Source organism: Aristolochia californica, unplaced genomic scaffold, assembly GCF_029961685.1.
Source record: "Aristolochia californica isolate CCGP_79_NKW_82.1479 unplaced genomic scaffold, dmAriCali1.0.hap1 SCAF_1, whole genome shotgun sequence".
Taxonomy (NCBI): Eukaryota; Viridiplantae; Streptophyta; class Magnoliopsida; order Piperales; family Aristolochiaceae; genus Aristolochia; species Aristolochia californica.
The window spans coordinates 46,231,386-46,247,468 of NW_027181770.1; positions in this window are offsets into that span (position 1 = coordinate 46,231,386).

Sequence of the window (16,083 nt, forward strand, 5' to 3'; positions counted from 1 at the left end):
ATTTCCCAAACTTAGACAGAAAAATGTTTGTGCTCATTTGTGGTGTGTGAATAAATTTTCTTGACTTAAATTTGTTATTGTTTTAAATTTTTTCCCTAAATGAACTCTAAAATTTTCATTTTGTTGTAATCTATTTGCCTTTTTGGTTTACGGGATAAAGGGAGAGCGAAAACTCAAAGTTTTGATTTCAGAAAAAAGAGTACATCAAAAATGGAAATGCACAATGCACAAATGTAGAGAGAGGTAATTCAAAAGAGGGTCTGTAATTTTTAGGGATTGTAAGCTCTTTTTAGTTTTTATATATCAGGTTTTGCAATCATCGGGAAAAAGGGGAGGCTGGGGATTTTGAACTGAGTGTTGACTCCCAATCCGTTAGTCATTTTTTATGGTGATATAGCCCGTTACGCATGATAAATCACTTTACAATCATCTATGATCGTTAGGTCAGCTTTTTTGTAAATGGGCAAAAATAATGGCTTGTTTGACTCGGAAAAATATCCCACCGCACGTCACTTGTGAATTTAATGAGCGTTTGTTATTCTCTTCAAAAGGTTTGGATCCATAGGTGATTTGCATCTTGAACATGTTTCAAGCATGCATCTCCATTTTTATAGCATGTGTGGAGGAAATCTCTTTCTTATAAAATTCCAAACTATTAGGGTTGAACTAGTAGAATTTCCCGAACTTAGACATAAAAACGTTTGTGTTCATTTGTGGTGTGTGAATAAATTTTCTTTACTTACATTCGTTATTGTTTTAAAGTTTTTTCCATACATGAACTCTAAAATTTTCATTTTGTTGTGATCTATTTGCCTTTTTGGTTTACGGGATGAAGTGAGAGCGAAAACTCAAAGTTTTGATTTAAAAAAAAAGAGTACATCTAAAATAGAAATGCACAATGCACAAATGTAGAAAGAGATAATTCCAAAGATTGTCTGTAATTTTTAGGGATTGTAAGCTCTTTTTAGGTTTTATATATCAAGTTTTGCAATCATCGGGAAAAAGGAAGAGGCGGGGGATTTTTAACTGAGTGTTAACTCCCAAACCATAAGTTATTTCTTAGGGTAATATAACCCGTTACGCTTGATAAATCACTTTACAATCATCTATGATCGTTCGGTCAGCATTTTGTCAATGGGCAAAAATAATGTCTTGTTTGACTCGGGTAAATATCCCACCGCACGTTCAGTTGTGAATTTAATGAACGTCTGTTATTCTCTTCAAAAGGTTTGGATCCATTGGTGATATGCATCTTTAACATGTTTCAAGCATGCATATCCAGTTTTAAAGCATGTGTGGAGGAAATATCTTTCTTATAAAATTCCAAACTCTTAGGGTTGAACTAGTGGAAGTTCCTAAACTTGGACGACAAAACATTTGTGTTCATTTGTGGTGGGTGAATAAATTTTCTTTACTTACATTTGTTATTTTTTTCAATTTTTTTCATACATGAACTCTAAAATTTTCATTTTGTTGTCATCTATTTGCCTTTTTTGTTTACGGGATGAGGGGACAGCGAAAACTCAATGTTTTGATATAAGAAAATAGAGTACATCTAAAATGGAAATGTACAATGCACAAACGTAGAGATAGATAATTCCAATGCCCAAATTTTTACGGATTGTAAGCTCATTTTAGTTTTGTATATCTGGGTTTGCAATCGACGGGAAAAAGGGGGAGGCGGGGGATTTTTAACTGAGTGTTGAGTCCCAATCCAAAAGTCATTTCATAGCGTAATAAAGCCCGCTACGCATGATAAATTACTTTACAATCATCGATGATCATTAGGTCAGCTTTTTGTAAATGGGCAAAAATAATGGCTTGTTTGACTCGGAAAAACATCCCACCGCACGTTTACTTGTGAATTTACTGAGCTTTTTTTATTCTCTTCAAAAGGTTTGGATCCAAAGGTGATTTTAATCTTTAACATGTTTCAAGCATGCATATCCATTTTTAAAGCATGTGTGGAGGAAATCTCTTTCTTATAAAATTCCAAGCAGTTAGGGTTGAACTAGTAGAATTTCCCAAACTTAGACAAAAAAACGTTTGTGTTTATTTGTGGTGTGTGAATAAATTTTCTTTACTTACATTTGTTATCGTTTTAAATTTTTTCCTTACATGAACTATAAAAGTTTAATTTTGTTGTGATCTATTTGCCTTTTTTGTTTACTGGATGAAGGGAAAGCGAAAACTCAAAGTTTTGATTTAAGAAAAAAGAATACATCGAAAATAGAAATGCACAATGCACAAATGTAGAGAGAGATAATTCCAAAGAGTGTCTGTAATTTTTAGGGATTGTAAGCTCTTTTTAGTTTTTATATATCAGGTTTGGCAATCGTCGGGAAAAAGGGGGAGGCGGGGGATTTTTAACTGAATGTTGACTAAAAATCCATAAGTCATTTCTTAGGGAAATGTAGACCGTTACGCATGATGAATTACTTTACAATCATCTAAGATCGTTAGGTCAGTTTTTTGTAAATGGGCAAAAATAATGGCTTGTTTGACTCGGGTAAATATCCCACCGCACGTTCACTTGAGAATTTATTGAGCATTTGTTATTCTCTTAAAAGGTTTGGATCCATTGGTGATTTGTATCTATAACATGCTTCAAGCATGCATATCCATTTTTAAGGCATGTGTGGAGGAAATCTCTTTCTTATAAAATTCCAAGCTGTAGGGTTGAACGAGTGGAATTTCCCAAACTTGGCCAGCAAATCGTTTGTGTTCATTTGTGGTCTGTGAATAAATTTTCTTTACTTTCTTTTGTTGTTGTTTTAAATTTTTTCCAAACATGAACTCTAAAATTTTCATTTTGTTGTGATCTTTTTGCCTTTTTGGTTTACGGGATGAAGGGAGAGCGAAAACTCAAAGTTTTAATTTAAGAAAAAAGAGTACATCTAAAATGGAATTGCACAATGCATAAATTTTATGAGAGATAATTCCAAAGAATATCTGTAATTTGTAGGGATTGTAAGCTATTTTTAGTTTTTATATATCAGGTTTTGCAATCGTCGAAAAAAAGGGTGAGGTAGGGGATTTTTAACTGAGTGTTGACAGCCAATCCATAAGTCATTTCTTAGGGTAATATAGCCCGTTACACATGATAAATCACTTTACAATCATCTACGATCGTTAGGTCAGCTTTTTGTAAATGGGCAAAAATAGTGGCTTGTTTGACATGGGTAAATATCCCATCGCACGTTCACTTGAGAATTTAATGAGCGTTTGTTATTCTCTTCAAAAGGTTTGGAACCATAGGTGATTTGCATCTTTAACATGTTTCAAGCATGCATGTCCATTTTTAAAGCATGTGTGGAGGAAATCTCTTTCTTTTAAAATTCCAAGCTGTTAGAGTTGAACTAGTGGAATTTCCCAATCTTGGACAACAAAACGTTTGTGTTCATTTGTGGTGTGTGAATAAAATTGCTTTACGTAATTTTGTCATTGTTTTAAAATTTTTCCGTACATGAACTCTAAAATTTTCATTTTGTTGTGATCTATTTGCCTTTTTGGGTTACGGGATGAAGGGAGAGCGAAAATTCAAAGTTTTGATTGAAGAAAAAAGAGTACATCTAAAATGGAAATGCACAATGCACAAATGTAGAGAGAGATAATTCCAAAGAGTGTCTATAATTTTTAGGGATTGTAAGTTCTTTTTAGTTTATATATATCAGGATTTGCAATCATCGGGAAAAGGGGGAGGCGGGGGATTTTAAACTTATTGTTCACTCCTAATCCATAAGTCATTTCGTAGGGTAATGTAGCCCGTTACTCATGATAAATCACTCTACAATCATCTATGATCGTTAGGTCAGCCTTTTCTAAATGGGAAAAAATAATGGGTTGTTTGACTCGGGTAAATATCCCACCGCACGTTCACTATAGAATTTATTGAGCGTTTGTTATTCTCTTCAAAAGGTTTGGATCCATAGGTGATTTGAATCGTTAACATGTTTCAAGCATGCATATTCATTTTTAAAGCATGTGTGGTGGATATCTCTTTCATATAAAATTCCAAGCTGTTAGGGTTGAACTAGTGGAATTTCCCAAACTTGGCCAACAAAACTTTTGTGTTCATTTTTTGGTATGTGAATAGATTTGCTTTACTTACATTTGTTATTATTTTAAATTTTTTCCATACATGAACTCTAAAATTTTCATTTTGTTGTGATCTATTTGCCTTTTTAGTTTTAGGGATGAAGGGAGAGCGAAAACTCAATGTTTTGATTTCAGAAAAAGATTACATCTAAAATGGAATTTCACAATGCACAAATGTAGAGAGAGATAATTCCAATGCACAAATTTTTAGTGATTGTAAGCTCTTTTTATTTTTGACATATCAGGTTTTGCAATTGTCAGGAAAAAGGGGGAGGTGGGGGATTTTTAACTGAGTGTTGGCTCCCAATCCAAAAGTCATTTTGTAGGGTAATATAGCTCGTTAAGCATGATAAATCACTTTACAATCATCTATGATCGTTAGGTTAGTTTTTTTTAAATAGGCAAAAATAATGGCTTGTTTGACTCAGGTTAATATCCCACTGCACGTTCACTTGAGAATTTAATGAGCGATTTTTATTCACTTCAAAAGGTTTGTAGCCATAGGTGATTTGCATCTTTAACATGTTTCAAGCATGAATGTCCATTTTTAAAGCATGTGTGGAGGAAATCTCTTTCTAATAAAATTCCAAGCTGTTAGGGTTGAACTATTGGAATTTCCCAAACTTGGAAAACAAAACTTTTGTGTTCATTTGTGGAGTGTGAATAAATTTTCTTTACTAAATTTTTTTATTGTTTTAAATTTTTTCCATACATGAACTCTAAAATTTTCATTTTGTTGTGATCGATTTGCCTTTTTGGTTTACGGGATGAAGGGAGAGCGAAAACTCAAAGTTTAGAATTAATAAAAAAGAGTACATAAAAAATGGAAATGCACATTGTACAAATGTAGAGAGAGATAATTTGAAAGAGTTTCTGTTATTTTTAGGATTGTAAGCAGTGTTTAGTGTTTATATATCAGGTTTTGCAATCGTCGGGAAAAAGGGGGAGGTGGGGGTTTTTAACTGAGTGTTGACTCCCAATCCATAAGTCATTTCTTAGGGTAATACAGCTCGTTACGCATGATAAATCACTTTACAATCATCTATGATCGTTAGGTCAACTTTTTGTAAATGGGCAAAAATAAAGGCTTGTTTAACTCAAGTAAAAATCCCACCGCATGTTCACTAGAGAATTTATTGAGCGTTTGTTATTGTCTTCAAAAGGTTAGGATCCATAGGTGATTTGTATATTCAACATGTTTCAAGCATGCATATCCATTTTTAAGGCATGTGTGGAGGAAATCTCTTTCTTATAAAATTCAAAGCTGTTAGGGTTGAACTAGTGGAATTTCCCAAACTTGGACAACAAAAAGTTTGTGTTTATTTTTGGTGTGTGAATAAATTTTGTTTACTTACTTTTGTTATTGTTTTTAATTTTTTCCATACATGAACTCTAAAATTTTCATTATGTTGTGATTTATTTGCCTTGTTGGTTTACGGGATGAAGGGACAGCGTAAACTCAAAGTTTTGATTTAAGAAAAAAGAGTACATCTAAATTGGAAATGCACAATGAACAATTGTAGAGAGAGATAATTCCAAAGAGTGACTGTAATTTTTGGGGATTGTAAGCTCTTTTTAGTTTTTATATATCAGGTTCTGCAATCGTCGGGAAAAAAGAGGGAGGCGGGGCATTTTTAATTGAGTGTTGACTCGCAATCCATAAGTCGTTTCTTAGGGTAATATAGCCCGTTACGTATGATAAATCACTTCACAATCATCTATGACTGTTAGGTCAACTTTTTCTAAATGAGCAAAAATAATGGCTTGTTTTACTCGGGTAAATATCCCATCGCACGTTCACTTGAGAATTATTGAGCGTTTGTTATTCTCCTTAAAATGTTTGGATCCATAAGTGATTTCCATCTTTAACATGTTTCAAGCATGCATATCCATTTTTAAGGCATGTGTGGAGGAAATCTCTTTCTTATAATATTCCCAGCTGTTAGGGTTGAACTAGTGGAATTTTCGAAACTTGGAAAACAAAACTTTTGTGTTCATTTGTGGAGTGTGAATAAATTTTCTTTACTTGCTTTTTTTATTGTCTTAAATTTTTTCCATACATGAACTCTAAAATTTTCATTTTGTTGTGATTTATTTGCCTTTTTGGTTTACGGGATGAAGGGAGAGCGAAAACTCAAAGTTTAGAATTAATAAAAAGAGTACATCAAAAATGGAAATGTACATTGCACAAATGTAGAGAGAGATAATTTGAAAGAGTTTCTATTATTTTTAGGATTGTAAGCAGTGTTTAGTGTTTATATATCAGGTTTTGCAATCGTCGGGAAAAAGGGGGAGGCGGGGGATTTCTAACTGAGTGTTGACTCCCAATCCATAAGTCATTTCTTCGGGTAATATAGCTCGTTACGCATGATAAATCACTTTACAATCATCTATGATCGTTAGGTCAACTTTTTGTAAATGGGCAAAAATAATGGCTTGTTTAACTCAGGTAAATATCTCACTGCATGTTCACAAGAGAATTTATTGAGCGTTTGTTATTCTCTTCAAAAGGTTAGGATCCATAGGTGATTTGCATCTTTAACATGTTTCAAGCATGCATATCCATTTTTAAGGCATGTGTGGAGGAAATCTCTTACTTATAAAATTCAAAGCTGTTAGGGTTGAACTAGTGGAATTTCCCAAACTTGGACAACAAAAAGTTTGTGTTTATTTGTGGTGTGTGAATAAATTTTCTTTACTTAATTTTGTTATTGTTTTTAATTTTTTCCATAAATGAACTCTAAAATTTTCATTATGTTGTGATCTATTTGCCTTTTTGGTTTACGGGATGAAGGGAGAGAGAAAACTCGAAGTTTTGATTTAAGAAAAAAGATTACATCTAAATTGGAAATGCACAATGAACAATTGTAAAGAGAGATAATTCCAAAGAGTGACTGTAATTTTTGGGGATTGTAAGCTCTTTTTAGTTTTTATATATCAGGTTTTGCAATCGTCGAGATAAAAGAGGGAGGCGGGGCACTTTTAATTGAGTGTTGACTCCCAATCCATAAATTATTTCTTAGGGAAATATAGCCCTTTACGTATGATATATCACTTTACAATCATCTATGATCATTAGGTCAACTTTTTCTAAATGAGCAAAAATAATGGCTTGTTTTGCATCGATGGTAAATATCCCATCGTTAGTTCACTTGAGAATTTATTGAGCGTTTGTTATTCACCTTAAAATGTTTGGATCCATAAGTGATTTGCATCTTTAACATGTTTCAAGCATGCATATCCATTTTTAAGGCATGTGTGGAGGAAATCTCTTTCTTATAATATTCCCAGCTGTTAGGGTTGAACTAGTGGAATTTCCAAAACTTGGAAAACAAAACTTTTGTGTTCATTTGTGGAGTGTGAATAAATTTTCTTTACTTAATTTTTTTATTGTCTTAAATTTTTTCCATACATGAACTCTAAAATTTTCATTTTGTTGTGATCTATTTGCCTTTTTGGTTTACGGGATGAAGGGAGAGAGAAAACTCGAAGTTTTGATTTAAGAAAAAAGAGTACATCTAAATTGGAAATGCACAATGAACAATTGTAGAGAGAGATAACTCCAAAGAGTGACTGTAATTTTTGGGGATTGTAAGCTCTTTTTAGTTTTTATATATCAGGTTTTGCAATCATCGAGAAAAAAGAGGGAGGCGGGGCACTTTTAATTGAGTGTTGACTCCCAATCCATAAATCATTTCTTAGGGAAATATAGCCCGTTACGTATGATAAATCACTTTACAATCATCTATGATCGTTAGGTCAACTTTTTCTAAATGAGCAAAAATAATGGCTTGTTTTACTCGGGTAAATATCCCATCGCATGTTCACTTGAGAATTTATTGGGCGTTTGTTATTCTCCTTAAAATGTTTGGATCCATAAGTGATTTGCATCTTTAACATATTTCAAGTATGCATATCCATTTTTAAGGCATGTGTGGAGGAAATCTCTTTGTTATAATATTCCCATCTGTTAGGGTTGAACTAGTGGAATTTCCCAAACGTGGATAACAAAACTTTTGTGGTCATTTGTGGTGTGTGAATAAATTTTGTTTACTTACATTTGTTATTTTTTAAAATTTTTTCCATACATGAACTCTAAAATTTTCTTTTTGTTGTGATCTTTTTGCCTTTTTGGTTGGCGGGATGAAGGGAGAGAGAAAACTCAAAGGGTTTGATTTAAGAAAAACGAGTACATCTAAAATGGAAATGCACAATGAAAAAATGTAAAGAGATAATTGCGAAGAGTGTCTGCAATTTTTAGGGATTGTAAGCACTTTTTAGTTTTTATATATAAGGTTTTGCAACCGTTGGGACAAAGGGGGAGGCGGGGGATTTTTAACTGAGTGTTGACTCCCAATCCATAAGTTATTTCTTAGAGTAATATAGCCCGTTAGGCATGATAAATAACTTTACAATCATCTATGATCGTTAGGTCAACTTTTTGTAAATGGGCAAAAATAATGGATTGTTTGACTCGGGTAAATATTCCACCGCACGTTCACATGAGAATTTAATTAATGTTTGTTATTCTCTTCAAAAGGTTTGGATCCATAGGTTATTTGCATCTTTAACATGTTTCAATCATGCATATCCTTTTTTAAAGCATGTATGGAAGAAATCTCATTTTTATAAAATTCCAAACTATTAGTGTTCAACTAGAGAAATTTCACAAACTTGGACAACAAAACTTTTGTGTCCATTTGTGGTGTGTGAATAAATTTTCTTTACTTACATTTGTTATTGTTTTAAATTTTTTTCCATGCATGAACTCTAAAATTTTCATTTTGTTGTGATCTATTTGCCTTTTTGGTTTACGGGATGAAGGGAGAACGAAAACTCAAAGTTTTGATTTAAGAAAATAGAGTACATCTAAAATTGAAATGCACAATGCAGAAATGTACTGAGAGATAATTCCAAAGATTGTCTGTAATTTTTAGCGATTGTAAGCTCTTTTTAGTTTTTATATATATGGTTTTGCAATCATCGTGAAAAAGGGGGAGGTGGTGGATTTTTAACTGAGTGTTGACTCCCAATCCTTAAGTCATTTCTTAGAGTAATATAGCCCGTTAGGCATGATAAATAACTTTACAATCATCTATGATCGTTAAGTCAGCTTTTTGTAAATGGGCAAAAATAATGGATTATTTGACTCGGGTAAATATTCCACCGCACGTTCACATGAGAATTTAATTAATGTTTGTTATTCTCTTCAAGAGGTTTGGATCCATAGGTTATTTGCATCTTTAACATGTTTCAAGCATGCATAACCTTTTTTAAAGCATGTGTGGAGGAAATCTCTTTTTTATAAAATTTCAAGCTATTAGTGTCCAACTAGAGAAATTTCACAAACTTGGACAACAAAACTTTTGTGTTCATTTGTGGTGTGTGAATAAATTTTCTTTACTTATATTTGTTATTGTTTTAAATTTTTTTACATGCATGAACTCTAAAATTTTCATTTTGTTGTGATCTATTTGCCTTTTTTGTTTACGGGATGAAGGGAGAACGAAAACTCAAAGTTTTGATTTAAGAAAATAGAGTACATCTAAAATTGAAATGCACAATGCACAAATGTTGAGAGAGATAATTCCAAAGACTGTCTGTAATTTTTAGCGATTGTAAGCTCTTTTTAGTTTATATATATATGGTTTTGCAATCATCGTGAAAAAGGGGGAGGCGGTGGATTTTTAACTGAGTGTTGACTCCCAATCCTTAAGTCATTTCTTAGGGTAATATAGCCCGTTACGCATGATAAATCACTTTACAATCATCTATGATAGTTAGGTCAACTTTTTGTAAATGGGAAAAAATATGGGGTTTTTTGTCTCGGGTAAATATCCCACCGCACGTTCACTTTAGAATGTAATGAGCGTTTGTTATTGTCTTCCAAAGGTTTGGATACATAGGTGATTTGCATCTTTAACATTTTTCAAGCAGTCATATCAATTTTTAAAGCATGTGTGGAGGAAATCTCTTTCTTATAAAATTCGAAGCTGCTAGGGTTGAACTAGTGGAATATACCAAACTTGGACAAAAAAACTTTTGTGTTCATTTGTGGTGTGTGAATAAATTTTATTTACATACATTTGTTATTGTTTTAAATATTTTCCATATATGAGCTCTAAAATTTTCATTTTGTTGTGAACTACTTTCCTTTTATGTTTACGGGATGAAGGGAGAGTGAAAACTCAAAGTTTTGATTTAGGAAAAAAGAGTACCTCTAAAATGGAAATATATAATGCACAAATATAGAGAGAGATAATTGTAAAGAGTGTATGTAATTTTTAGGGATTGTTATCTCTTTTTAGTTTTTATATACCAGGTTTTGCAATTGTTGGGAAAAAGGGGGAGGCGGGGGATTTTGAACTGAGTGTTGACTCCCCATCCATAAGTCATTTCTTAGGGTAATATAGCCCATTACACGTGATGAATCACTTTACAATCATCTATGATCGTTAGGTCATCTTTTTGTAAATGGGCAAAAATAATGACTTGTTTGACTCGAGTAAATATCCAACCGCACGTTCACTTGAGAATTTAATGAGCATTTGTTATTCTCTTCAAAAGGCTTGGATCCATAGGTGATTTGCATATTTAACATGTTTAAAGCATGCATATCCATTTTTAAAGCATGTGTTGAGGTAATCTCTGTGTTATAAACTTCCAAGCTGTTAGGGTTGAACTAGTGGAACTTCCCAAACTTTGACAACCAAACTTTTGTGTTCATTTGTGGTGTATGAATAAATTTTATTTACTTAATTTTGTTATTGTTTTAAATTTTTTCCATACATGAACTCTAAAATTTTCATTTTGTAGTGATCTATTTGCCTTTTTGGTTTACGTGATGAAGGGAGAGCGAAAACTCAAAGTTTTGATTTAAGAAAAAAGAGTACATCTAAAATGGAAAGGCACAATGCACAAATGTATTGAGAGATAATTCCAGAGAGTGTCTGTATTGGATGGTCCTTTTAGCTTTTATATATCAGGTTTTGCAATCGTTGGTAAAAAGGGGGAGGTGGGGGATTTTTAATTGAGTGTTGACTCCCAATTCATAAGTAATTTCTTAGGGTAATATAGGCCGTTACGCAAGATAAATCACTTCACAATCATCTATGATCGTTAGGTCAGCTTTTCGTAAAAGGGCAAAAATAATGCCTTGTTTGTCTCGGGTAAATATCCCACCGCACATTCATTCGAGAATTTAATGAGCATTTGTTATTCTCTTCCAAAGGTTTGGATCTATAGGTGATTTGCATCTTTAACATGTTTCAAGCATGCATATCCATTTTTAAAGCATGTGTGGAGGAAATTTCTTTCATATAAACTTCCAATCTGTTAGGGTTGAACAAATGGAATTTCCCAAAGTTGGACAACAGAACTTTTGTGTTCATTTGTGGTGTGTGAATAAATTTTCATTACTTACTTTTGTTATTGTTTTAAAATTTTTCCATATATGAACTCTAAAATTTTCATTTTGTTGTGATCTATTTGTCTTTTTGGTTTAGGGGATGAAGGGAGAGAGAAAACTCAAAGTTTTGATTTAAAAAAAAAGAGTACATAAAAAATGGAAATGCACAATACACAAATGTAGAGAGAGGTAATTCCAAAGAAAAAGGGGGAGGCGGGGGATTTTTAACTGAGTGTTGACTTCCAATCCATAAGTCATTTCTTAGGGTAATATAGCCCGTTACGCATGATAAAATACTTTACAATCATCTATGATCGTTAGATCAGCTTTTTGTAAATGGTCAAAAATAACGGCTTGTTTGACTCGGGTAAATATCCCACCGCACGTTCACTTGAGAATTTAATGAGCGTTGGTTATTCTCTTCAAAAGGTTTGGACCCATAGGTGATTTTTCATGTTTAACATGTTTCAAGCATGCATATCCATTTTTAAAGCATGTGTGGAGGAAATCTCTTTCTTATAAACTTCGAAGCTGTTAGGGTTGAACTTGGACAACAAAACTTTTGTGTTCATTTGTGGTGTGTGAATAAATTTTCTTTACTTACATTTTTTATTTTTTCAAATTTTTTCCATACATGAACTCTAAAATTTTAATTTTGTTGTGATCTATTTGCCTTTTTGGTTTACGGGATGAAGGGAGAGCGAAAACTCAAAGTTTTGATTTAAGAAAAAAGAGTACATCTAAAATGGAAATGCACAATGCTCAAATGTAGAGAGACATAATTCCAAAGAGTGTCTGTAATTTTGAGGGATTGTAAGCTCTTTTTAGTTTTTATATATCAGGTTTTGCAATCATCGAGAAAAAGGGGGAGGTGGTGGATTTTTAACTGAGTGTTGACTCCCAATCCTTAAATCATTTCTTAGGGTAATGTAGCCCCTTACGCATGATAAATCACTTTGTAATCAACACTGATCGTTAGGTCAGCTTTTTATAAATGGGCAAAATAATGGCATGTTTGACTTGGGTAAATATCCCACAACACGTTCACTTGTGAATTTAATGAGCGTTTGTTGTTCTCTTTAAAACTTTTAGATCCATAGGTGATTTGCATGTTTAACATGTTTCAAGCATGCATTTCCATTTTTAAAGAATGTGTGGAGGAAATCTCTTTCTTCAAAAATTCCAAGCTGTTAGGGTTGAACTAGTGGAATTTCCCAAACTTGGAGAACAAAACTTGTGTTCATTTGTGGTTACATGAACTCAAAAATTTTCATTTTGTTGTGATCTGTTTGCCTTTTTTGTTTATGGGATGAAGGGAGAGCGAAAACACAAAGTTTTGATTGAAGAAAAAAGAGTACATCTAAAATGGAAATGCACAATGCACAAATGTAGAGAGAGATAATTCCATAGAGTGAATGTAATTTTTAGGGATTGTAAACTCTTTTTAGTTTTTATATATCAGGTTTTGCAATCATCGGGAAGAAGGGGGAGGCGGGGGATTATTAACTGAGTGTTGACTCCCAATCCTTAAGTCATTTCTTAGGGTAATATAGCCCGTTACGCATGATAAATAACTTTGCAATCGTCTATGATCGTTAGGTCAGCTTTTTGTAAATGGGCAAAATAATGGCTTGTTTGACTCGGGTAAATATCCCACCGCACATTCACTTGTGAATTTAAAGTGCGTTTGTTGTTCTCTTCAAAAATTTTGGATCCATAGGTGATTTGCATGTTTAACATGTTTCAAGCATGCATATCCATTTCGAAAGCATGTGCGGAGGAAATCTCTTTCTTATAAAATTCCAAGTTGTTAGGGTTTAACTAGTGGAATTTCCCAAACTTGGGCAACAAAACTTTTGTGTTCATATGTGGTGTGTGAATAAATTTTCTTTACTCACAATTGTTATTGTTTTGAAGTTTTTCCATACATTAACTCTAAAATTTTCTTTTTATTGTGATCTATTTGCCTTTTTGGTTTACGGGAAGAAGGGAGAGCGAAAACTCAATGTTTTCATTGAAGAAAAAAGTGTACATCTAAAATGAAAATGCACGATGCAAAAATGTAGAATGAGATAATTCCAAAGAGTGTCTGTAGTTTTTAGGGATTGTAAGTCCTTTTTAGTTTTTATATATCAAGTTTTGTTATTGTCGGGAAAAAGGGGGAGGCAGAGAATTTTTAACTGAGTGTTGACTCCCAAAAGTCATTTCTTAGGGTAATATTGCCCGGTATGCATGAGAAATCACTTTACAATCATCTATGATCGTTAGGTCAACTTTTTGAAAATGGGCAAAATAATTGGCTTGTTTGACTCGGGTAAATACCCCATCGCACGTTCACTTGAAAAAGGTTTGGATCCATAGGTGATTTGCTTCTTTAACATGTTTCAAGCATGCATATCCTTTTTTAAAGTATGTGTGGAGGAAATCCCTTTCTTATAAAATGCCAAGCTGTTAGGGTTGAACTAGTACAATTTCCCAAACTTGGACAACAAAACTTTTGTGTTCATTTGTGGTGTGTGAATAAATTTTCTTTACTTACATTTTTATTGTTTTAAATTTGTTCCATGCATGAACTTTAATTTTCATTTTGTTGTGATCTATTTGCCTTTTTGGTTTATGGGATGAAGGGAGAGCGAAAACTCAAATTTTTTATTTAAGAAAAAAGAGTACATCTAAAATGGAAATGCACAATGCAAAAATGTAGAGAGAGTTAATTAAAAAGAGTGTCTGTAATTTTTTGGGATTGTAAGCTCTTTTTAGTTTTTATATGTCAGGTTTTGCAATTTTCGGGAAAAAGAGGGAGGCGGAGGATTTTAAACTGATTGTTCACTCCCAATCCATAAGTCATTTCTTAGGTTAATATAGCCCGTTACGCATGATAAATCACTTTACAATCATCTTTGATCGGTAGATCAGTTTTTTGTAAATTGGCCAACATAGTGGCCTTGTTTGACGAGGTAAATATCCCACCCCACGTTCACTTGAGAATTTAGAGAGCGTTTGTTATTCTCTTCAAAAGGTTTGGATCCATGGGTGATTTGCATCTTTAACATGTTTCAAACATGCCTATCCATTTTTAAAGCATGTGTGGAGGAAATCTCTTTCTTAAAAAATTCCAAGCTGTTAGGGTTGAACGAGTGGAATTACCCAAACTTGGACAACAAAACTTTTGTGTTCATTTGTGGTGTGTGAATAAATTTTCTTTACTAACATTTGTTATTGGTTTAAATTTTTTCTGTACATGAACTCTAAAATTTTCACTTTGTTGTGATCTATTTGCCTTTCTGGTTTACGGGATGAAGGGAGAGCAAAAACTCAAAGTTTTGATTTAAGAAAAAATAGTAGATCTAAAATTGAAATGCACAATGCACAAATGTAGAGAGAGGATAAAATCCAAAGAGTGTCTGTAATTTTTAGGGATTGTATGCTCTTTTTAGTTTTTATATATAAGATTTTGCAATCGTCGGGAATATGGGGGAGGAGGTGGATTTTTAACTGAGTGTTGACTCCCAATAAATAAGTCATTTCTTAAGGCAAAATAGCCCGTTACACATGATAAATCACTTTACAATCATCTATGATCATTAGGTCAGCTTTTTGAAAATGGGCAAAAACAATGGCTTGTTTGACTCGGGTAAATATCCCACCGCACGCTCACATGAGAATTTAATGAGCGTTTGTTATGCTCTTCAAAAGGTTTGGATCCATAGGTGATTTGCATCTTTAACAAGTTTCAAGCATGCATATTCATTTTTAAAGCATGTGTGGAGGAAGTCTCTCTCTTATAAAATTCCTAGATGTTAGGGTTCAACTAGTGGAATTTCCCAAACTTGGAAAAGAAAAGTTTTGTGTTCATTTCTGGTGTGTGATTAAATTTTCTATACTTACTTTTGTTATTTTTTTAAATTTTTTCCATACATGAACTCTAAAATTTTCATTTTTTTGTGATCTATTTGCCTTTTTGGTTTACGGGATGAAGGGAGAGCGAAAAGTCAAAGTTTTGATTTAAGAAAAAAGAGTACATCTAAAAAGGAAATGCACAATGAAAAAATTTCAAGAGAGATAATTCCAAAGAGCGTCTGTAATTTTTAAGGATTGTAAGCTCTCTTTTGTTTTTATATATTTGGTTTTGCAATCGTCAGGAAAAAAGGGGAGGCGGGAGATTTTTAACTGAGTGTTGACTCCCAATCTATAAGTCATTTCTTCTGGTAATATAGCCCGTTACGCATGATAAATCACTTTAAAATCATCTATGATCGATAGGTCAGCTTTTTATAAATGGGGAAAAATAATGGCTAGTATAACTCGGGTAAATATCCCACCGCACTTTCACTTGAGAATTTAATGAGCGTTTGTTATTCTCTTCAAAAGGTTTGGATCCATAGGTCATTTGCATCTTTAACATGTTTCAAGCATGCATATCCATTTTTAATGGATGTGTGGAGGAAATCTCTTTCTTATAAAATTCCAAGCTGTTAGGGTTGAACTAGTGGAATTTCCAAAATTTGGACAACAAAATGTTTGTGTTCATTTGGGGTGTGTGAATAAATTTTCTTTACTTAGGTTTATTATTGTTT